This window comes from Suncus etruscus, chromosome 18, assembly GCF_024139225.1.
Source record: "Suncus etruscus isolate mSunEtr1 chromosome 18, mSunEtr1.pri.cur, whole genome shotgun sequence".
NCBI lineage: Eukaryota > Metazoa > Chordata > Mammalia > Eulipotyphla > Soricidae > Suncus > Suncus etruscus.
Window position 1 is genome coordinate 42,930,493 of NC_064865.1, and position 24,490 is coordinate 42,954,982.

The window sequence follows — 24,490 nt, forward strand, 5'->3', positions numbered from 1 at the left end:
ATGGGCTGTCTATGTGCAGCCTGTGGTGACTATAGCAAAAATGCAAAAGAGTCTCCAAAACCCAGGCTTGGAAGATTCTCCCAGACTATTTCATCTGACTCCTAACCCCAAAGGGAGTAAACAGTACTTATTCCAGTGTGGAAATCTTGAACTTCTGGTTCATCTTGGTTCTTCTCACTGACCCAAAGCCTCTCCATTTGGTTTTTAGGGTCTTGATTACTTTTTGGATAACTACAGAACACAAATGCTGGCCCTTGGTTGCTCCTAACAAATGGCCAATTTGGGTGCAAGGGAAAGAGACACTACCCAGCTTTGCTTGAAGGTCACTTAGCTGCATTCTCAACAGTGCCAGTTGGTGGGTGATAAGAATAGAAGTAAATAGAACCTTTAAAATTCTCTGGCCTGTGAAGGGGAACATTTGTGTCACTGTCCTATATTGTGACAGTGGCTTCCCACCACTTCCATTGGCTGACAGGGCTATTGTGGGATGTGTTGAAGCCAATGGGAGGAAGAAAATTATCCAAATTTCCCTTAAGATTTCTGTCAACTAGAAGGAAAGAATTCAAGGTGAGAAAGAAGAAGTAATGGGGAACTGGAGGTCAAGGCTTCTATTACACTGGTGATATGGGAGTGTAGTCTAGCTCTATACATGCAAAGCATAAACTCAACACAAAACTCAACACAAAGCCTAAGCAACAAGCACAGAATTTTGTAGTGAGCCTCCAAGGTGAGAGGGCTGGTATTGAGGGATGATGGCACATGGGATATTGTTGGTAGGAGTTGACACTTGTGGTGGGGTTGGTGTTGAGATACATACATAAAACTCAACTCTCAATAACTGTAAATCACAATTCTTTAAATAAAATTCTTTAAATTTTTTAAATTTATTTAAAATAAAATTCTTTAAATAAAAAAAATTAGCGGCTGTCATGTACTCGGGCCGGTCGTCGATGGTGCTTGCTGAGCCATGGGGCGCAACGCGGGGCGTGAGCTTGTCTCGTCGCTTGTGGGGCTGGGGCTACTCCTGTGCAGCTGGGGGTGCTCTGGGAGCGCTGCCCCCGACGGAAAAGATCGTTCATTGGAGCTGGAATTGGTGGCACTTCGGCAGCCTATTACCTACAGCAGAAGTTTGGAAAGGATGTGAAGATCGACGTGTTCGAGAGAGGAGAGTTGGGGGGGGGGGCGTCTGGCCACCATGATTTTGCAAGGGCGCGAATATGAGGCAGGAGGTTCTGTCATCCACCCTCTTAATCTGCACGTGAAGCGTTTTGTCAAGGACTTGGGTCTTTCTACTCTGCCTGCCTCTGGTGGCCTCATAAAGGTATATAATGGAGAGAAAATGGTATTTCAGGAGAGCTCCTGGTTTATAATTAACATGATTAAACTAATTTGGCGCTATGGATTTCAGTCCCTTCAAAAGCACATGTGGGTAGAAGATATATTAGACAAGTTTATGAGGATCTACCGCTACCAATCTCATGACTATGCCTTCAGTAGTGTAGAAAAGCTGCTACATTCTCTAGGAGGGGACGACTTCCTTGAATGCTTAATCAGACACTTAATGAGACCTTGCAGAAAGCTGGCTCATCGGAGAAATTCCTCCAAGAAATTGCTGCTCCTATCATGAGGGTCAATTATGGTCAAAGCACGGGCATCAATGGCTTTGTAGGAGCAGTGTCAATGACTGGTGCTGATTCTGGCCTTTGGTCAGTAGAAGGTGGCAACAAACTTGTTTGTTCAGGACTCCTTCGGGCTTCCAAAAGCAACCTCATATCTGGCTCAGTAATGTTCATAGAAGATAAAACAAGGACCAGGAATACAGGTGATACCACGAAGATGTACGAAGTAGTATACCAGCTTGGATCTGAGACCCATGCAGATACCTATGACATTGTCTTGGTGGCTATTCCATTGAATCAAAACATGTCCAATATAACTTTTCTCAACTTCGATCCTCCAATTGAGGAATTCCAGCAATAGTACCAACATATAGTGACAACTTTCATTAAGGGGAAATTGAACACGAATTTGTTTTGCTCCAGATGCTCAACTAATTTTGGTCTCAGTACCATCTTAACTACTGATACATCAAAATTGCTCGTCAACAACTTTGGATTGGTGATCTCTGTAAATGAACAGAACTATATCCAACCGTCAAGGGATGGGACAGGTGTTTGGAAGATGTTTGCTCAAGAGACTTTTACTAAAAGACAAATTACGAAGCTCTTCGATACTTATCTACATGCTTCGAAGCAGCCGTGGCTCTCGTATTCTCGCTATCAGCCTCCGGAGAAATGTACCTCCATTATCCTCCACGATGATCGTCTTTATTATCTCAGTAGCATTGAGTGTGCGGCAAGTGCCATGGAAATGAGTGCCATCGCAGCCCACAACGCCGCTCTCCTGGCCTTTCACAGCTGGAATGGACATAAAGACATGATTGACCAAGAAGAGTTATACGAGAAGCTTAAAAGTGAACTTTGAAGGTCAGTCTCATTCTCTTTTCCAAGTCTCAGTCCAAACGAATTATCACTGGCAAAATAAATAAATAAATAAAAAGAATGAGCAGAATTGATTTTGAATTTAATGTCTTACCATTATCATCATGTAACAGGGATAATCCCAGCAAGTCATAAGAACACACAACGTTGTAATTGAGCATAAAGTATAACTAATAGGTTTAGACCATCTCCCAAAACTTAATTCTCTTAATATTCATCAACACTGTTTTTCAAACTTGTCTGCTCATAAGAATCACCTGGAGGGAACAACAGACTAGCGCTCATGCTTTGCATGTTGTCCTCGATAACATACGGTCCCTCGACACTGCCATGCTTAAGGGAAGATTCTGGATGATGACCTCTGAGCTGGAAGTAGCCCCAGAGCACCGTGAGAAGGGACCCTAAAATCAGAAGCAAAAAAAAAAAAACAAAACAAAACAAAAAACACAAAAAACACAACCAACAGAAAAGTCACCTAAGGTCATTAGGTGTCAGAATTCTCTGGCTCCTCTGAATATTCTGAATTTAGAAGGTCTGAAGATGAAGCCCTGGATATTGAATCAATGCTCTGAACATTTTAAACGATACTTGAATAATTTAAAGAAGTACTCTTTTTTTGTTTGTTTTGTTTTTTTTGGTTTTTGGTTTTTGGGCCACACCCGTTTGATGCTCAGGGGTTACTCCTGGCAATGTGCTCAGAAATCGCCCCTGGCTTGGGGGGACCATATGGGACGCCGGGGGATCGAACCGCGGTCCGTTCCTTGGCTAGCACTTGTAAGGCAGACACCTTACCTCTAGTGCCACCTTCCCGGCCCCTAAAGAAGTACTCTTGAGTGAGATACTAGTTCATTTGTACTTCACAAGTGGATGTGATAGATTTTGATAAAAATCAGATAAATAGGAGCCGGTGAGGTGCCGCTAGAGGTAAGGTGTCTGTCTGCCTTGCAAGCGCTAGCCAAGGAAGGACCCCGGTTCGATCCCCCGGTGTCCCATATGGTTCCCCCCAAGCCAGGGGCGATTTCTGAGCACTTAGCCAGGAGTGACTCCTGAGCATCAAACGGGTGTGGCCCCCCCTAAAAAAAAAAACAAAAAAAAAATAGGATAAATACTCTGAAAGTTAGGTCTTCTACTTGACTTTAGTGATTTATATCCTTTTTAATGTAAAGGTGTCTGAAGCCTTGACTTTCAGAATGTTCTTTTGATTGCTGTCTTGGTTATTGGGGGTGAAATTCAGAAGTCTTAGTAGTATATATAACTTTAAGATGAAAACAAAAATTTCAAGTAAAATAAAAAGCTAAGAGAGGCTATTAAGAAATTGACATTTTAAACAAAAACTAAATGAGCATTTTGTCATCAGATCATTAACTGAGAAGCTTTGAGAAATACTGAGAAATGAAGGACTTGTATTTTTTCTTTCATCTTACCCCTTTACCTTCTTGAAACACAGAAACAATGCAATTACATGGTGACAGGCACAAGAACAAGAATAAAATACTAAAGATTGTTGGTCAGAATATAAAGATACCTTAGGGAATCTGTGAGTGTGTTGTAAAGATCTTTGCTGCTTTAGATCTTTCCAGCCTTATTATTCCAAAAGAAAAAATAAAATGGAAGTTGGGCTGTGGGGGCCGGAGTGATAGCGCAGTTGTAAGGCGTTTGCCTTGCACAAGGCCAACCCAAGACACACCTGGGTTAGATTCCCTATTCCTATATGGTCCCCTGAGACTGCCAAGAGCGATTTCTGAGCTCACCCAGGAGTAACCCTGAGCTCTGCTGGGTATAGCTCCAAAACCAAAACCAAACAAACAAAAAAGAAAACAAAAAACTCAGGCTGGAGAACAGTGGAGTACAATGGTTTTGATGCTTGCCTTGCATTTGGCCAACCCAGGTTTGCTTCCTAGCAGTATGGTCCCCCTATCCCTAGGAGTAATTCCTTAGCAGCCCCCAAAAACCAACAAAACCAAACCAAAATATTTACTGATTGATCATTTCATTCTGTGATTCTGATAAAAAAGGATCTGTAATGGATTGAGATAATTGACTGAGGATAAAGACCTTTTAAATTTTTTTAAAGGTCGATGTGTATTATAACCTGGGTTGAGAATCACTGATACTGGGTTTAAGATGTCTCAAAAAAATTTTAGTGCCTTAAAAGTCCCAAGAAACACAACTATAGTATCAAAACAGACTTTTTATGAAAAAATTCTCAGTGGAAACTCTAGTAATACACTTACTTGATAGCAAGACATAATAAATGTCTAGCAGCAGAGACAACTTATACCTTAGATCAGAGCAGTTGATACTAGAGTAGTATATTCAAAATGGTAGCCTGCTTTGATTAAGTTGTCAAAGGTGTCAGAGCTATTGTGAATTTGAGTGAAACTGGTTGTCATTCTCAACCTTGACTGTACACTGGAATGTTGCTCCAAATGGTTGACATGCAACTAACCCTGAAATTACACTTGCTGTACAAAGTGCAGCTGATAAAAGAAAAAGCTTGTGAAGGGGCTGGAGCAGTGGCGCAGTGGTAAGGTGTTTGCCTTGCATGTGTCTGACCTAGGACAGACCACAGTTTGATCCCCTGGTGTCCCATATAGTCCCCCAAGAAATGCACCAAAAACAAAAACAAAAACATTGTTAAGGTGCTTGCCTTGTCTATACCATGTATGTTCTCTGGACAACAGGACTTCCTCTGCCTGCCTCTTCCTAAATTGCAGTCAAGATATGTTAAATTTTTTTTACCAGAATATTTCAGCAAAATGCTAAGTCTTTTTACTTAAAAATGATTCTATTATGAAATTAATATGCCAATAAAGACTAGAGAAGGTATTAAATTTATAAACTGCCAATGGGTTAACTTTTTTATTAACAAGTACAAGGCATTGCTTGTTTTTCTCATAAAGGTTAAAACTGTGGAGATTCAAATTATTATATATACTAAAGATTGGAAAGTACTAATGAAATAGTTTGTTTCTGTTACCTGTAAAGTTTGTAATGGGATATATATCATTTTTTTTGTTTTGTTTTGTTTTGGGCCACACCTGGGGCACTTAGGGGTTACTCCTTGGCTCAAAGCTCAGGGAATTACTCCTGAAAGACTTAGGGGACAACATGGATGTATATTAGGGGTCAAACCTGGGTCAGCTGCTTGGAAGGCAAATACCCTACCCACTGTAATATGCTCTGGTCCCTGGGTGAGATATATTTTTATTTAAAATTAAAGGAACACCAATTTAAAATGTTGCTTCTATTTCAGACCTGATTATTTCTCAACATGGTATCTGAAATTGTTTTCTTAAGAAACAAAGCAGGTTATCAATATATCAAGTATATTTTAATGCAATTCAGTATTATTTTTAATTGGAAGAAAAATACTGTCAGAGCCTTACCATGCAAGATTTCTTTTTACTGAAGACAAACATGCAGGAACTGGATGAAATCCAGTTCTTTTCCAGTGGTTCTCCAGCTTGATGTCTTGAAATCATCTGGAGGATTCATTAAACCACTGCTGGGGCTCATATAGAATGTTCAAGATTTAAAAGCTGAAGACAAAAATTAGCTTTTTCTTCAGCTCCTGGGTGATGCTAGTGTTAGGAACCAGAGAACCAATTTTGTAGTTCAATTCTATATGGCTGTGAAAAAAAAGCTTGTGGCTGGAGACACAACTCTGAAAGAATATTTGCCTTTTACATGAGGCTCTGGGCTTGGTCCCTAGCACCGCAAATGAACAGAAGCAAGCCTGTATCATTAAGATGAGTTGAGCACAAATGTATTGAACTTCATGTTAATTCCTGATTGATCCCTCTAAACCATTCTTGCTTTCTGATAAATAGGAGATACACATAAGTCAGCATTGTGTTTTTTTAAGTCACACACTCATTTGTGTGAATGGGGTATGAAAGAATACCCCATTCTCTAGAGTTTTAAAGTGACTAAAGATTTATATGTTTTTTAGCAGATCAAAGAAATAGGCTTAAGTATTTGCTTCTTAGGTTTCTTAAAAATAGGCTGCTACAACCATTTGTAATTGATCTCATATGGGGTTGTGTACCATCGTTTGTGAACTAACTAGATGAATATATTGTGGATAGCATTCTCAAAGTATTCCACAAAAAGCCACAGAAAAACTGGAATGTTTTTCCTCTATAACCGTATTTCTATTCAAAATTGTTTGCCACTTGTGTTTGAACATTTGTGTTCAAAATAAACTACATCACTTGGTGTGCCTTAAAAAAAATTTTAAAGAGATAAAATAAAGGGGCCAATATTTTAGAAAATAGTAATGTATATATACCAGTTTGAATAAATATTTAACTGTAGAAGAAGAAATGACATCTCTGATGTAGGTCACCTCTCTGAGTGCTTCAGATCTTTTGTTTGCATGTCCTGCATTATATTACTAAAGCAATAAAAGAAAGGGTTTTGTCTTTTTCTTGCTCAGTTTTACAGTTGGGGAGAGGCCTAGTCCCCTCCCATTCCCTCCCCTCTGTACCATGAGCAGGAGATAAGTCCTTCAGAGATAAGTCCTTATGCAGTAACATAAAAGCCTAGAAATATGGTATCTCCAACCAAAGATCAGATCTCAATCAGAATATAATATTGTTATTTGGAGAGCTGTTTAAGGGCCTTCTTCTCTCACATTCTAGCCCATACATAGGTGAAGTAATGTTACCATAAAAAAAAAAGTTTCCTTCTCAGTCTACAGTTCTAACCAAAGCTATAAACCAATGGTTTTCAACTATTCTATACCTGCGAGCCTGCACTGGTCCATGGCCCAGTGATTAAAGACAACTTTATAGATAGTTTCAAGATCAAATACTCCTCTATTGATGTAACAAAGATCAAATACAAATAGAGGTCATTCAAGTGCAGAGCCTCTTAGCATGAACAAGACTGAGAGAAGTCTCAAACTCATGTGGGCCAAAGTGCATTGGTAAGTGAGTAAAGATTTTTAAAAAATCCCAAACATCAAGGATAGAGACTTCTGATCATGAGACCTGGCAACAATTCAAATTTGTAGCTTATTGATTATTTCCAAGCTGAAACTATTTCCCCAACAAGGTAGTGCTGGTGCTTTGAGAAGAGAGAGGAATCCCTGAGATAGGAGTGTTGGCATCTACTGTATCTACTGTGAGGCCCTAAAGATCTCTCATTTCTTCAAACTACAGCCTGTGGGCCACATATTGTATTTATTCCGATTTTGTTTCTTCACTTCTTTTTTTTTTTTTTTTGGTTTTTGGTTTTTGGGCCACACCCGTTTGACGCTCAGGGGTTACTCCTGGCTATGTGCTCAGAAATTGCCCCTGGCTTGGGGGGACCATATGGGACGCCGGGGGATCGAACCTCGGTCCTTCCTTGGCTAGCGATTGCAAGGCAGACACCTTACCTCCAGCACCACCTACCCGGCCCCTTGTTTCTTCACTTCTAAATAAGATATATGCAGTGTGCATAGAAATTTGTTCATAATTTTTGTTTTTACTATAATCTGGCCCTCCTACAGTCTGAAGGACAGTGAACTGGCCCCCTGTTTAAAAAGTTTGAGGACCCCTGGGTCAGCACATGATGATGACTCACCGATCTTGGGAATGTTGTCAGGTCAGCTTTAGAATCCACTGAGGCCACCTCCCGGCTGAGTAAATGACCAGCCCATTCAGGCATGCAGCTGCTCCTGGCTAGGCCATCAAGCTCTCTTATTAAATTTGAGCTCACAAGAGGCAAGAGTTGATGTGTTTATTCAGGTTTAATCAGGTGCTAGCAACCAAGAAGCAGATGTGCTTCATCCGATCTCTCCAAGCCATCTTGCTCTAAGGGTTATAATAAGCTGATACATAAAAACAAGTGAAAGCTAGCAAAGGACAAGCTTCCTACCATGGACTGGTCCTTCTGGCCTTCATCTCTATGGTCTCTGGATATTATTACCATACAATCTATCCCACAAATTAGTGCACTCATTTTATGTCTATCCCTCTCTCTCTCTCTCTCTCAACTCATTTCACTCAGCATAATACTCTCCATATCCATCCAGGTATAAACAAATTTCATGACTTCTTTTTCCCCAACAGCTACATAGTGTTCCATTGTGTAGATGTACAGTTAGGGCAGAGAAGGGACCACTATGACAATGATGTTGGATATGATCACTCTAGACAAGAACTGGGTTCTGAAAGGAGGTAAAGTGATATGCATGATACCCATTCAGTAACAATATTCCAAATCATAGTGTCTAAAAGGAAAAAAGGAAGAGAGAGAGAGAAATGTCTTCCATAGAAGCAAGCAGAGGAGACGGCAGGAGGAAAATGGGAGGGAAACTGGGGATATCAGTGGTGGTAATATGCACTGGTGAAGGCATGGGTGTTAGACATTGTCTAACTGAAATATTAAAAAGAAAAAAAATGTTGCCAATGGAAAAATAGTGGAAAAGAACCACAAGACAAAGGGAGAGAAAAGGTCTAGTCCTGTGACCCTCCAGCAAACATTAACAGATGAATGAGTCACCAAGGGGTAGTAGTGGCTTATTCCTTGTAAGCCCTGAAAATAACATAGTTAAGTAACTGTTTCTCTGGAGAGGTCTACATGACAGCAGTCACGGATCTCTCCAGAGTGTATGGTGTTTGTTTGTCCCCATTCTTCCATGACTGGACCTAGTTTAACATTACATACATAGTCCCTGAGAACATTAGGTAGGATGAGGAGACAGGACCAAGGTCATGGAGTCTATGAAGTAAGTGAATGGAGACCAAGATGTAGTCTCTAGTGCTCACTCATACCCTATAGAGGCAATGAAAGGACTAAGTGTGATGGATATGTCATGGGCACAGAGCCCTCACCTGGCACAGATATCAGGTACGTGAATTAGCTGCTATTAGCTAACTGGTCACCAAATATAATTGCCTTTGGTGGCCATGTGGGATATATGGATATATATCTATAGCCAACTGCTTTAAAATGGCCTTGTGCTCAAGTTCCACCTTAGTGACAATTTCACTCAGAACTGAATGTCTAATAAAGCTTTATTGAGGCCTGCCTTTTCTTATTTCGACTCCATCTACCCATATATGTCCCTTCTTCCTAAAATCCTGTTTCTCCAGAGAACCACAAAGTCTACTCCCTCACCTCGATCTTGGTTTGTTTTTTTTTTTCTATTGCTTTGTTTTAGGGTCACACCCAGAAATGTTTAGGCCTTTGGGGCCAGAGAGGTGGCACAAGCAGTAGGGCATTTGCCTTGGTAGGGCTTTTGACCTTGGACATACCGCAGTTCGATCCCCTGGTGTTCCATATGGTCCCCCAAGCCAGGAGCGATTTCTGAGTGCATAGCCAGGAGTAACCCCTGAGCATCACCGGGTGTGGTCCAAAATCCAAAAAAAAAGAAAAAAAAGAAGAAAAAAAAAGAAAGAAAGAAATGTTTAGGCCTTTATTCTGATTCTGCATTGAGATATCTATCACTCCTGCCAGGCTCAGGACCAAGTCAGATCATGCAAGGTAAGTGTTTTACCCTATGTACTCTCTCTCTCTGTCTCTCTCTCTCTCTCTCTCTCTCTGTCTGTCTGTCTGTCTGTCTGTCTGTCTGTCTCTCTCTCTCTCTCTCTCTCTCTCTCTCTCTCTCTCTCTCTCTCTCTCTCTCTCGCCCTTCAATCTTGTTTAAATGTCCCTCCCAAGGATTTCTCTAACCTCCTTCCTCAATTTGCTAACCACCATTTCTGACTCTAAATGCCCCCATCTACAGTTACTTTTTCTTTGTCCCACAGTACTTTTGCCACCATTGTTATTGTTAATACTGTGTCCACTTGATTATGTCTGTTTCCCCACCAGAGTATTACTTCCAGGAGATCAGAAAATGTTGTTTTGTTTATTGGCTGATATATCTCAAGTTTATAGAACAACTACTGGGCCATGGTAAGTGCTTAATGCAGACTTCTAAATGAATGAAGAGGGTGCCCGCTGACAAGGAAAGGACAGGTGTTTTTCTCGGTGTTGTATTTGGGCTGTAATGTTGAAAAGCATTATTGAACTCCTAGCTCAAGACAGAACTTGGAGTGCAGTGGGCTAGGAAACTTCCATGCATGTTTTCTTGCCATTCAACGCCAGCATCACTCCCTCCTACCTCGCAACCTTACTGCCCCCTGCTGGTCACCTATTTTACAAAATTGTGGAAATGTACAGCAAAGCAAAAAATTCAAGTCACAAGGTTAGAAGGATCTTGAAGGTCAGCCAGTCCTGTTAAATGGGACCAAAGAGAAAGCAAGAGACTTCAGGGTGTCTCTATGAAAATGGAAGAGTCTGTTCATGAATGAATGGGTCTTTCCTTTTTAAAATTCATCTGTGGTAGAATCAAAATGATCAAATACTATTTTTTTCTAATAATATCTTTATTTAAGCACCATAGTTCAAATACTATTAACCTCAGCTCCCTAAACCTCATTTTTCAAGAGACAATGAGGTTATGATCCTAAGGCAACTATGGACATTTTAAGCTGTAACTATAATGAATATAGAATAAAATCCATTACTATATTGGTGAATGGATTGTGATCATTGGACTGTCAAATCAAAACATGAAAAAGACCATTCTAGATGGTTCTGAATGTCCAATTTTTCCTTCAGTTTGGCCTTTATTTAGAAAAACAGGTCCAGGTCCAGCAGGTCTAAATTGACTCAAATAGTCAGATCCTGGCTCCAGCTCCCTTTACTGTTAAGTTCTGGCTTCACCCATCCCAACTCCCTCCGTCTACATGTCTGAAGGTTGAAGGCACAAGGTTTCCTGGGTACTGGGATGATGACCACAGCCCACGAAGCCACCCTGCTTGGCCCAGATGATGGATGATTCACTCTCAGGCCTGATTATGCTTCACTACTTTGTGCTTGTGACTTTTCCTGTCAATAACCCCTATATTATATCTGCATAAGTCATTTTCTGGTAGTCATTTCATCACCCCTTTGAATATCATATTAGCATACACAAAAATGTCCTATTAGAGGCAAGAGACTTTCATTTTCCTGTCAAAACTTTCAACCCGGGGCTGGGCGGTGGCGCTAAAGGTAAGGTGCCTGCCTTGCCTGCGCTACCCTTGGACGGACCACGGTTCAATCCCCCGGTGTCCCATATGGTCCCCCAAGCCAGGAGGAACTTCTGAGCGCATAGTCAGGAGTAACCCCTGTGCGTCACTGGGTATGGCCCAAAAACCAAAAAAAAAAAAAAAAAAAAAAAAAACAACTTTCAACCCACTGGACCAGAGTGGTAGTACAGCAGGTAGGGCATTTGCTTTGCATGCAGCTGACCCTGGCATCCCATATGGTCCCTCAAGCCTGCCAGGAATGATTTCTGAGCTCAGAACCAGTAGAAACCTCTGAGTACAGTCAGGTCAATGGCCCAAAAACCTAAAACAAGCAAAACCCTTTTAACCCACAATTATGTAGGAAAGATTGTATATTTCCCTCACTATCTCAGAAACTTCTAGGGTGCATCTACTTGCTCATGCAGATGGGGCCTTTTTATAAATAATGAATCCATTAACCACAATTCATTATTTGGCCTCAGTCTTGTCTTATATTTTTCAAAATTGAGGCCTTTTAACATCGGTGGAATAAGATTGACACTGGTGAAGGGATTGATGCTGAACTATACTATGAATAACTTCGTAAATCACAATGCATTAAATAAAATTTTAATTAAAAGGAAAAACAACTTCAAGCTTTTTTTTGTTTTGTTTTGTTTTTTTGGGTCACACCTGGCAGCACTCAGGGGTTACTCCTGGCATTATGCTCAGAAATCGCCCCTGGCAGGAGCGGGGGACCATATGGGATGCTGGGATTTGAACCACCGTCCTTCTGCATGAAAGGCAAATGCCTTCCCTCCATGCTATCTCTCTGGCCCCAACTTCAAGCTTCTAATGTCAAGATAATTCTTGGGGGGCAGAACGCTAGAACAATGGGTAAGTGCTTGGATTCCCAGCATCCCAGACAGTCCCACTAAGCCCACTAGAAAGTGATCCCTTAGTACAGAGTGGAGAGTGAGCCCTGAGCACCACAGGGTGTAACCTAGAAACCAAATAAAATAAAATAGCATCATGATGCAATAGTCAGCAGAAAATAGTCACACAGCAGGTAGGGCATTTAACTTGCTTACGGCTGACTCAGGTTTGATCTCTGGCATTCCATATGGTCCCTGAGCCTGCCGGGAGTGATTTCTGAGCACTGAGTCAAGAGAAATCCTTGAGTGCAACAGGGTGTGGCCCCAAGTCCCCCCAGATCCCCTTAAATATTTTTATTTTTAAGAGAGCTAAAATCTAAAATCGCTAAAGACCTTTCTGAAAGCAGTAGCGATCATGCAAAGCATACACAGGGGAAAAAAGAGAGAGGCTCTAAGCCTACAGACACCTCAAAGAGCCAGCAAAGCACTCTAGAAGGCAAAGAGCTTATTGGAGAGGCCAGACCCAGATTTGGTGTTTGCCTTCAAGGGAAGGAAAAGGGATTGGTAACCAAAGTGTCACACAACTCAGCTGGACACAAGTTTGTTGCCAAAGAGAAGACAACAAACCCACAATATCACCCATAAACCCACAAGAAACAAAAACACAAATCACTTGATGGCATTAGGGCACATGTGAGTGGCAGAGTCTAATGGGGAAGCTAATCAGGAGATGGAACAGCACTGGAAAACTTCCAGTTCCAAAACTCTTGAGACCTCTTTTGATTGAAGGGTGGTGGTTGGCAGTAGAACCTGAACCTGATACTGGGAGTCTGTCTGCATGCACATGGAACTGAAAAATAAATAAGTAAAAGCAGATTGATTCCAGGTACAATTCAGGAGGTAAACATTATCAAAACTCAGCACCCCTATTTGGCTCCCTGGGCCCCACCAGGAATGATCTGTGAACTCAGAGCCAGTAGTAAGCCCTGGGCATTGCTTTGTGTACCTCCAAAACAAAGGGAAAAAGGCAAATATATACAATACTATAGTATACAGAAGTACAAGTGAAAAATTAACCTAATTTTTCTAAACAAAGTATGTTATGGCATCAGAAAGATACGATAGGGCTGGAGCAATGGCACAAGCCGTAAGGCGTCTGCTTCACGCGTACTAGCCTAGGACGAACCTTGGTTCGATTCCCCCACATCCTATATGGTCCCCCAAGCCAGGAGTGATTTCTGAGCACATAGCCAAGGAGTAACCCCTGAAAGTCACCGGGTGTGGCAGGAAAAAAAGAAAGATCGGATAGCAGATAAGGTGCAGCTATCTTGGGCTTCATCCTGGGAGCTGCCTATGGTCCCTCCAACTCCTCCAGAAATGGCCCCTGAGCATTGCTACTTGTGGCCCCCAAATCAACAAAAACAAATAGTTATTTACTACTTCAGTTTCTTGGATATAAGTGTAAATGGTGTCAATGATATTAGCAACAAGATGCCCTCATACTGGGGTCGGAGAGATAGCATGGAGGATAAGGCATTTGCCTTTCATGCAGAAGATCATCGGTTCGAATCCCAGCGTCCCATATGGTCCCCTGAGCCTGCCAGGAACGATTTCTGAGCATGAAGCCAGGAGTAACCCCTGAGCACTGCCAGGTGTGACCCAAAAAAAAACAAAAAAAAAAAATTAAAAAAAAAAGATGCCCTCATACTATCTTGATTTACTTTTAAAATTAAATCTCCAGAGGAAAAAAATCAGAAACCTATACAACAAAATAATCAAATATAAAAATAAAACAGTTGATGGGGCCGGAGTGATAGCACAGCAATACCGTTTTTGCCTTGCATGGATCCAACCAACCCCAGATGGACCCCAGTTTGATTCCCAACATCCCATATGGTCCCCAGAGCCTGCCAGGAACAATTTCTGAGCACAGAGCAATTTTTGAGGGCCACTGAGTGTGACACAAATCCTCCCCCCAAAAATAAAAATAAAACAGTTGAGATTACGAAAGGTTTTAAATCAGTTTTATGAGTGTAATTAACATGCTCTAAGCGGCCATATTCGAAGTGTGCCCTTTGACAGATTGTGACATGTGTGTCTAATGTCAAATTACAGCCATGATCAACAGAAAACACACACACAAAACTCTTAGAAGTGTTCTTCTGCCTCTCTGTGACCCCCACAACTGCACATCCCACTACTTTAGGATCATAGAGATAGCACAGCAGGGTGGGCATTTGCCTTGCACAAGGCTGACCTTAATTCGATCCCCAGCATCCTATATGGTCCCCTGAGCTTGCTAGGAGTGATTTCTCAGTGCAAAGCTAGAAGTAACCCCTGGGCACCACTGGGTGTTTTCCTAAAAACAAAAAGAAATAAAGCTACTGTGAATACTCATGCACAAGTCATCATAAATAAATGCTTTATTTTTGTGGAATAAATATCTAGGAATGAAGTGGCTGGATAACATGGCAGCTGTATATCTTACATAAGGAGTCATCATATTATTTTCCAAAATGAATGGACCTTATGATAGTAAAAATTCCAGTGTTCCCACAGGCTCACCAACATATAGTATGATCCATTCATTTCTTTTGTTTATTTTTTATTCATTTCTTTTGTAGCTATTCTACTATTGTGTATTTTGTTTGTTGGAGTTTTAAATATTTTCCTTTCTCAATAACTAATAAGATTTATAATGTTGACATGTGCTTACTTACCATCTCTGTTTTCTCTGGTGAAAATTGGTTCAAATTTTCACCCATTTTTTAAATATAGTTTAGCTAATAAGATTACATGGTGCCTGCGCTAGCCTTGGATGGACCGCGGTTCGATTCCCCGGTGTCCCATATGGTCCCCCAAGCCAGGAGCGACTTCTGAGCGTATAGCCAGGAGTAACCCTGAGCATCACTGGGTGTGGCCCAAAAACCAAAAAAAAAAAAAAAAAAAAGATTACATGGTACTTAAGTTTATAGTATTGCTGTACAAAGTTACTGCACATCATGGCCATCAAAGTGCTATGACCCTTCACCATTCTCCTTATGTCACCTCTGGTCTCATCTGTCCCCTCCTGACCCAACCCTTCATTGATTGACAGGTATGGCTTTGCTGCATACCACCACTAACTTATCCTTGCATTACTTCTGGTCCACTTCATCATTCCACCCACACCTGCTCCACCAAATTGATACGTTCAGGTCTGTAATTAAGCCCATGCCCAGGGCTTATTATCCGTTGGGATTGTCCACATCCTTGATTTGTTCTTCAGTATAGCACAGAGGAGTGAGATCATCCAGCCTTTGTCCTTCGGCCTCCAGTTCCATCCAAACTGCTGGGAACTCCATGGCATTACTTTCTCTTGCTCCTGCATCATATCTCATAGTGTATATACACCTCAATTTTTTATCCATTTGTGTGTTGTTGGAAATTTGTATGTTTCCATATTCTAGTGCTATAGTGATCATAAATTGCATCCAAGTTTTAATTTGTTATTATTTTTATTACTAAGTCTTGAGACTTTTTATTAATGATCAGGTATAGTTCTATTTTCAAGTATATGATTTGAAATATCTACTCCTCCTAGTAATAATTTGTCACTTCTTTTTTTATTTTTGGATTATTTGGTTTGGTTTTGGGCCATACTCAAGTTTACTCCTAGTTTTACACTATAAAGGAATTACTTTTGGCAGTGCTTGGAGGACTGTATGAGATGCCAGGAATTGAACCAAAGTCATTTGAGTGCAAAAGCAAGAACCCCATTCCCTGTAATATCATTTTAGCCCATAAACTTGTCATTTCTTAGTGGTATTTTTAAGGAAAGAAATATTAATTTTAATGAAGTCTAACATATCAGTTGTATTTTGTTGTATTGTTCTCATAGATCCTATTTCTGGTGCTGCACATAAGAAATTTCTTCTAAACTCAAGTCTCAAAGATATCCCCCATGTTTCTTTCTAGAATTATTTACTTTCAAATGACACATTTAGCACTATAACCACTTTGAAGTCATGTGGCTGCTGTGTGGGATAGATTTGGGGGCTTGGGGATATAAATATCTAGTTACACCATTTGTTCCTATTGTTTCCTTGTAACTCTGAAAAATGAGACAATCACATTTGTGATTGTGAATCTATTACTACACTCTAGTCTACCTTCTGTATTATTTTTCTATCAAAATTTGTCTTCATGGATTTGACAATTTCCATATAATTATCAAGTAAATATATACATTTTATGATCATGTGAAACACTATTTTGTGGAGCAATAATTACAAATAGCTTAACACACCACCAACTCACCTAGTTTGTGTGTGTGTGTGTGTGTGTGTGTGGTGAGAAAACAGAAGCTCTTTCCCCTTAGCAAGTTTCAAGTGTACAGTATTATTAATTATCCACACCAAAGTGATCCCCAGTAGCCCCCAGAGCCTGTGCATCTCAGAACTGATGAGTATCATTTTGTTTAATCTCAGCATGTTTTTCTATTTTTTTCATTTTCTTTTTTTTTTTTATTTCTAGTTATGTACCACTGTAGTTGAAAAAGATGCCTACGATGATTTCATTCTCTTTAAATGTATCAAGGCTGGTTTTGTGACCCACCTGAGGACCTGTTCTGAATCTGTTCCAGGTAAACTTGAAAAGAATGTTGCTTTTTGATTAAATGTTCTGTATGTGTCTGTCAAACGTGTTGCAGAAAGCTGATATTTCCTTATTGATTTTATGCAGGTTGAGTCCATCAGTGAAAGTGGGATATTAAAACTCCACTACTACAATTATATTGTTAACTATTTCCCCTTTTAGGTCAGCTAATATTTGCTTTATGTAGATATGCTTCTATATATTCAGAGTAATTAGTGAAAGATAAGCTTCTAATGTTGTTTTATTATATTTATTATTTTCTTTATTTTAGTCATTTTTGTCACCTTTGTTGCCTTTGTCTCTTGTTCTCTCAAGCAATCCTCCTTTGTGAATTTAAAAGACTTTCTGTAGTAGAATGTTTTGATTCCTTTTCATCTTATATGTCTCTACTGTATATTTTTGCTTTGGGGTTACCATGGATCTTATATAAACCTTTTACAGCTTTAACAATCTATTTTAAGTTGTTAACAACTTGATCACATACAAAACTTTACCTTTCACTCCCTCCAGCCCACATCCTACCATCTGTTTCTGAAGTCACATTTTTAATGATGTGTCATTACAAAAAAAAAAAAATTGGGTGGGGGGGAAAAACAGGTTTTATTTGGAAATTCTAAGGAAGAAGAAGGAGAGGCTAAGAAAGGGAGAGAGTGACATGCTCAAGAGAGAGCCCAGGCTTCTCCACTGGTAAAGAGAACCCCAGTACACAACCCAGCAGTGTAAATGAAACTGCTATGGTCAGATTCTAAAATATGGAAGTTACTGGTGAGGTCAGATTGTAGGTGAGTAGACCACTCACAAAAAAACATCCACCAGCCACTTCCAGGAGAGCAACGCAGTTTATTGTAGGTGGGGAAAGGATATTTATTTATTTGTTTGTTTGTTTTGATTTTGGGCTCACACACTATGACACTCAGGGATGACTCCTGACTCTGCACTCAGAAATCACTCCTAGAAGACTCGGGGGACCATATGGGGTGCCAAGGATCAAAGGTAAGGGGATAAGGGAAAGCAGGGTGTTAGTGAGGGAAAGCTCTGGATGTTAAACCAGGTAATTTGTGCCCCAAGTTTCTAAGAAAAAGGAAGATGTCTCTATCTAAAAGATAAAACAGATAGTTTTTTGCTTAGGCACAGCAAAAGTTGGGGAAAATAGGAAAAAAAAATAAAAGAACTTTGCCTAAAAACAAAGTGTTCTTACCAATGAAGCATCCTGACATAGACCAACTACAGGCTCCAGACATACCCATTTGTCTAACCCCAAAGTCTTTCTTCATGGTCTCAGGAAAGGTTCTCCTCAATCATTCTTTCTTTTTTTTTTTGGCGGGGGGTGGGGTGGGGGGGATGTTTGGATCACACTCAGCAATGCCCCGGGGTAACTCCTGGCTCCATGCTCAGAAATCGATCCTGGCAGGCTCAGGGGACCATATGGGCTGCCGGGATTTGAACCAATGACCTGTTGCATGCATGGCAAACACCTTACCTCCATGCTATCTCTCCAGCCCCCTCAATCATTCTTGTCACAGTCAGGCTTCAGAAATTAGAGATCTTGGTGCTTCCACAGATGCTAAGTCAAAGTCAGTGTGTCTTGAAGTGTCTCCTGGTATCATCTCACTGTTAGATGCTGAGGCATGGAAATCATCCGGCTTGAAAGCAACTCGTTGCTGATTTCCAAGGTGTCATTAGGGTGGAGTATGAGCCCACCCTGGAGCAATTAGATGCTAAGGCAGTTCTAGAACCTTGTCCTGGTAGAAGGTCAATTCCAGATGTAGGTGCAGAAAACAATGCTGGAATCAAATATGGGACCCAAGGTTCAGGGGTGATCAGCTGAAGTCCGAGCAACTGAAGCCTAAGTCAAGTCACTATGGCAATTGTTCAGCATGGAAGCCTCCCCCATAACAAAAAATTTTGGAGTCCCCATCTCTAATGGATAGTAACTCCTCTCTATAGCTAAAATTTCCCCCATTTTAAAGTGCCCATGCAAAAAGAACAGTGCCATAGGGTACTATTGGAACCTAAAGGGACATAATAACAAACCAAACAATTCCTATAACCTAGTTCTATCAAAAACACAAAACTCAAAGGATACATATATATTATCTACTATGAATTTCTACTAGTAAACCCAAAGAGAAGGGGGGAAAATACATCTCTATAATAAAATATTCAAAAAATATACATATTGAGGAAATACACCTAAGAAATATACAAAGGAGGTAAACATATCCCCTTTAAGTCTTTTGAAATAGTCTTCAGGGAGAATAAATTCCGGATCACATCTTCAGCTGACAACATGGTCTTGTGGAGTCTGAAAAAATGGCTCACAGCAGTCATGGATCAGGAAATGTTTTAGAGCCGAGGATCTCTCAAAAGCCAAAACTAGTTACATGCAACAGTTCATGGTGAAGGGAAGTGGGAGGAAAGAGGGGCACGAGAACAAAACAGCAACGGCGGTGGCTTCATCTTTCCAGGAGAAATAAATGGCCATATTCAAGAAGGAAGGGCTACATACAACATAGACAGACATTGGGTACAATATAATGGACATTAGACAGACATAGAAGTGGCCACCACACACACACACACACACACACACACACACACACACACACAGACAAAAAGATTGGTGAAGACTCTCCTTCAGTAATAGAAATAATTCATGTGGATCTTCTTGATTATAGCCTGCAAACTGGTCATTTAGCTTTCCAATGGTCACAATATAAAATAACAGTGCCCGGTAACTTTTTCATGTTTTATCTTCTTCAGAAGTTGACACAATTCCATTTGCTTCATTCTTGAAAGCCTTCATTAAAATTCTCCACGAGATCTGGAACTTCGTCATCATCATCATCATCATCCTCTCCAGTAGCAAGTGATGCTTTTCCATCTGGATTGTTTGGGCAGAGCTTCCACCAGTCTCCTTAAACTAGTCAAACTGTCTGCACCAAGCTGGTTTAAGATGCTGGAAATAATTTCTGTCAGTTGCTTTGTCTCAGCATAACCTCCTCAATGCCAGAGGTACTGTTTACTCCTATCTTCTTCTTCTATGAACCACCTTCTTTCTGCGAGCAGTTCCTTTCCCACCAATACACACTTGTGCCTGCAGTTTTGCAAGCTTCTCTTGGTTCATTGTTTCTTTCATCTGAGACTCCAGTGCTCCAGATCCAGTGGTCAATGGAGGAAGAGACAATGACATCACCTCCTGACCCCTTGGGCAGCTGCCCCTGACTAGACCTGGCCCCTGAGAGTCAGCCTGAGTGGGTGCGCCTGTCTCTGGTCTAGTGCCAATAGGATGTGGTGCATTACCAGCTTCAGAGCTTTGGGCTTGACCTCTTGTAATTACTGGAAATACACTTTTGCTTTCCAGAGTTGGATGCTTTTTAGAAACAGTAGGGGGAGCTTCAGAAACAGTTGAAAGTCTTTCAGAAAGTTTGGCTCGAATTTTTCGCATTTCTCGATACATACAAACTATAATAACAAGAAGAACCACTTGTGTCATCTCGGCAGTTAGGAAAAAGAGGGTAGCCATATATGTGAAAAAAAGTTTAAGGTCCTCATCCCCAAACCAAGCTACGACCATAACTTTAAACCAAAAAGGAGCTAATATATACGTTCACAGCAGAAAAATCCACTTGAGCAGCCATGAGACTACTCCAGAGAACATCTCACCAGTCCTAAGGGAAGTCTCTGGTCCAGGCACCATGTGTAAATGAGGCTGATATAGTCAGATCCCACGATGTAGTAGACCTCAATGGTGAGGTTGCTAGATGTAGAAGTCACTGGTGAAGTCAGATCTCAGGCGAGTAGAACACTAACAAAAAAGAATCCACCATTCACTTTGGGAGAGTAACTCAGTTTATTGTAGATTGGAAAGGGATATTTATATTAGGGAAGAGTAAGGTGGAGAGTAAGGTGGGACTCTGTCAGCCAATCGAGTAGGATGTAAGAGGGGATTACAACAGGGCGTGTGCTTCTTTGTTTAGGAAAGATAGGGTAAGGGGAGTCATAAAATAGGGTGTGTGCTTAAGGTGATCAGATACACAGCAGGAGAGCAGGAAAGTAGGAAAATCCACATCTCAAGAGGGGAGATGTGGACTTGACACATGCATGCAGGGTCCATATTCATGGGCCCAAATTCTTAAGTTATATTTTATATTGTGTCTTTAGGAGCAGGAGAGCTTTAGGACAGCAGGGTCCCCCAATTGCACCCAAAACTGGATTCTTCTAACATCTGTTGCCTCCAGGACACTATCACTCACTTTAGGAAAGATTGTTCTAGTTGTTAGATGACTGGCATAACTCCAGATTCCAATATTTTAAAAATATGAGCTTGACTGTAAACCAAGATTTACCAGTTTGTTCCTTAATATTAAGAACTAGTATCTGTTTATATCAGCTAAAATGTTTTAATTGAAAACATTTGAGCTGTTTTATTATAATGTAGCTTTGCATCTGTTTTTCATACTTGCTCCTTGTTTCTCTTTAATCTTTTTTTTTAGGGGGGGCACACGTGGTGAGGCTCAGGGGTTACTCCTGGCTGCGTGCTCAGATTGCTCCTGGCTTGGGGACCATATGGGATGCCAGGGGTCCATCCTGGGTCAGCCGTGTACAAGGCAAATGCCGTACGACTGCGCCACTGCTCCAGCCCCTTTTCCCTAAAAAATAACTGTGAATTTATAGCTTTCAACAAACAAAATAAATTCAGGCACTAAAATTTTGCTCTACCAAATTTAGAGATTCCAGGTACATCTGTGTTGGTCTGCTGCTTTGATCTCACAGCACATAGGGACACTGTTGTTAATTTGGGTATAGGGAGGGGTTTGTTTGAGGGCCACATCCAGTGGTGCTCAGGGTTTACTCCTGCCTCTACACTCAGGAATTACTCCTGGCAGGACTTGCGGGACCAAATGAAATGCCAATAAAATACAGATCAGCTGAATGCAGGCAAGGGTCCTACCTTCTGTACACTCCAGCATCCCCCCTACCCCTGTATATTTTTAAATTTCTATTTTACTCCGTTTCATTTGGGAAAATGTTATTCGTTCACGTACAAAGTCCAACACTCGCTTCTCTCCTTCTGTAATGTCTCAGCTGCCATTTGTCTATCTGGTATACTAGTCATCTCAGACTTTGTAGTTTTGTCTCTGAACTTTCAGTTGTATATTTTGGATTGTGAGGATACCTCTCAAGTGGTAGGAGGCCTGGGAGCCACTTCTGGCAATTCTAGGTCAATCGGGTCAATTATTTAATGCAAGAGCCTGAGGATTTGGTATTGGTAAATCCTGTGGTGCTGGGGACCTCATATCCACACATGTGCTTTGGGGCTTCCAGGGTTGTGTCTGGCAATAATGTGGGAACGATGTGGTGCCAGCAATCAAGCCCAGACCAGTGCAGGGAAGGCATGTGTCCCTATCTCCTGTCCTATCTCCCCTGTTCAGTTTTGGGTTTATTCTAGCTTCTAGTTCTCCTTATTTTCCACTGGGAAAAAATAGCACTACAACAACAGAGTGAGCCCCTTGTCTAGTCATTTTATTTATTTATTTATTTATTTATTTATTTATTTATTTATTTATTTATTTATTTATTTTGGTTTTTGGGCCACACCCGGCAGTACTCAGGGGTTACTCCTGGCTGTCTGCTCAAAAATAGCTCCTGGCAGGCCCGGGGGGCCGTATGGGACACCAGGATTCGAACCAACCACCTTTGGTCCTGGATCGGCTGCTTGCAAGGGAAACGCCGCTGTGCTATCTCTTCGGGCCCTGTCTAGTCATTTTAACATTGGAGTCAGTTTAGAATCCATTTGAAGATATCAGGGTTGTTTTTTGTTTTTTTTCTGAGTATGACAATATTTCTTTTTTTTTCTTGGTTCACTAATGGGTTTGGGATACCAAACCTGGTGGTTTTTTTTGGGGGGAAGGGGTCTGAATGTAACTGCATTTCTAGCAATATTCTCGAGCTTTGCTCTAGATTGCAGTCCAGTTCACTGGAAACAGTTCCAGACATTTGGATCTTGCTGATTAGAGGCCAGAGAGAAGAGAGGCTAGAGGTACAACAAGCCTGACAAGTGGCCAACCCTAGTTCTATTCCTAGCATCATTTATTCTTCCCCAAGCATCATGGGGTGCAGTCCTAGAACCCCCAAACACAGCTGGAGTTGTCCCAGAATCTCTGGCAGTGCAGTCTGAGCACCACACCCAGTAGCCCTTGCATTGAACTGCAGATCAGAAAAGACTTGCTAGTTTGGAAGCAGAGATGTGTTTATTCTGGAACTATGAACTTTCTAGAATGAAGACAAGCCTTCTTAAGAACTCTCCCCAGGGCCCGGAGAGATAGCACAGCGGCGTTTGCCTTGCAAGCAGCCGATCCAGGACCAAAGGTGATTGGTTTGAATCCCGGTGTCCCATATGGTCCCCCGTGCCTGCCAGGAGCTATTTCTGAGCAGACAGCCAGGAGTAACCCCTGAGCACCACCGGGTGTGGCCCCAAAACCAAAAAGAACTCTCCCCAGTACCCTTCAGATGATGAGATTAGCCAGTCTGGCCTCTGCTGGCCAGTGGAAACAGCTCTGCTCTCCTATCCCAGGTGGGGCCCTGACAAACCAGTTGACAAACTGGAAGGGAGCCCCACTTTCCATGGGGTTGCCCTCTCTTTCCCTCACCAGGTCATTGGGGTCTCCCTGGCCTCCCAGCTATCTCTGCATATCAAAGATGTTTTTAGCACCTACAGCTCAGCTTTCCCCATGTGGTATTCTGAGGTAACCACAGAGCTCATGTACCTCCTTTGCTGCCACTCTTTAACCCTCTCCTACATTTCTAGTTTTATAAATTATTTTAATGTATTTTATAAATTTTTTTGTTTTATTTTATTTTTTTGGTTTTCTTGGTCACATTGGCTGTGTTCAGGGCTTATTCCTGGCTCTGTGTTCAGGGATCACTCCCGAAGAGACTCAGAGAACCATATGAGGTGCTGGAGATGGAAGATGGAAGCTGGGCCAGCCATGTGTAAGACAAGTGCCCTGTTCACTGTAGTTATCAGTCTGGTTTTTTCCATGCCCTTTATTGTTTAACTTTGAAGATAAATATTTCCTTGTCATTTTCAAATTACGACTCCAATAAAAGCAGAAGTCAAGAAAAAAAGTTGAATTCTTTTGGCTTTCCTTATTTATCTATTTTTTAACAACACAGTTTATCAGGGAAAACACGTTAAAGCAAATTCATTTGGGTGTACATAAATTTGATAAGAATTTGAGATGTATATAATAAAGATCATGGGAGTTGAGGCAATATTTTCTGGAATGACAAGAAGAGTCACTGGTGATGGAGGACATTCTTTTGCTAAAGAATTTTTGGGGCCGGAGCTATAGCACAGCATTAGCCTTGCACGCGACTGATCCAGGACCCTTAGTTCGATCCCCGGCGTCTCATATGGTCCCTGGAGCCAGGAGCGATTTCT

The 24,490-nt window shown here is 41.2% G+C and overlaps 2 pseudogenes; one reads left to right on the forward strand and one right to left on the reverse strand.

Annotated features, from left to right (window-relative positions):
* Nucleotides 1-967: 967 nt before the first annotated feature.
* Nucleotides 968-2,535, forward strand: LOC125996311 (prenylcysteine oxidase 1-like; annotated as a pseudogene).
* A 17,251-nt stretch (nucleotides 2,536-19,786) lies between these two features.
* Nucleotides 19,787-23,779, reverse strand: LOC125995825 (transcription factor BTF3-like; annotated as a pseudogene).
* Between the last annotated feature and the right edge of the window lie 711 nt (nucleotides 23,780-24,490).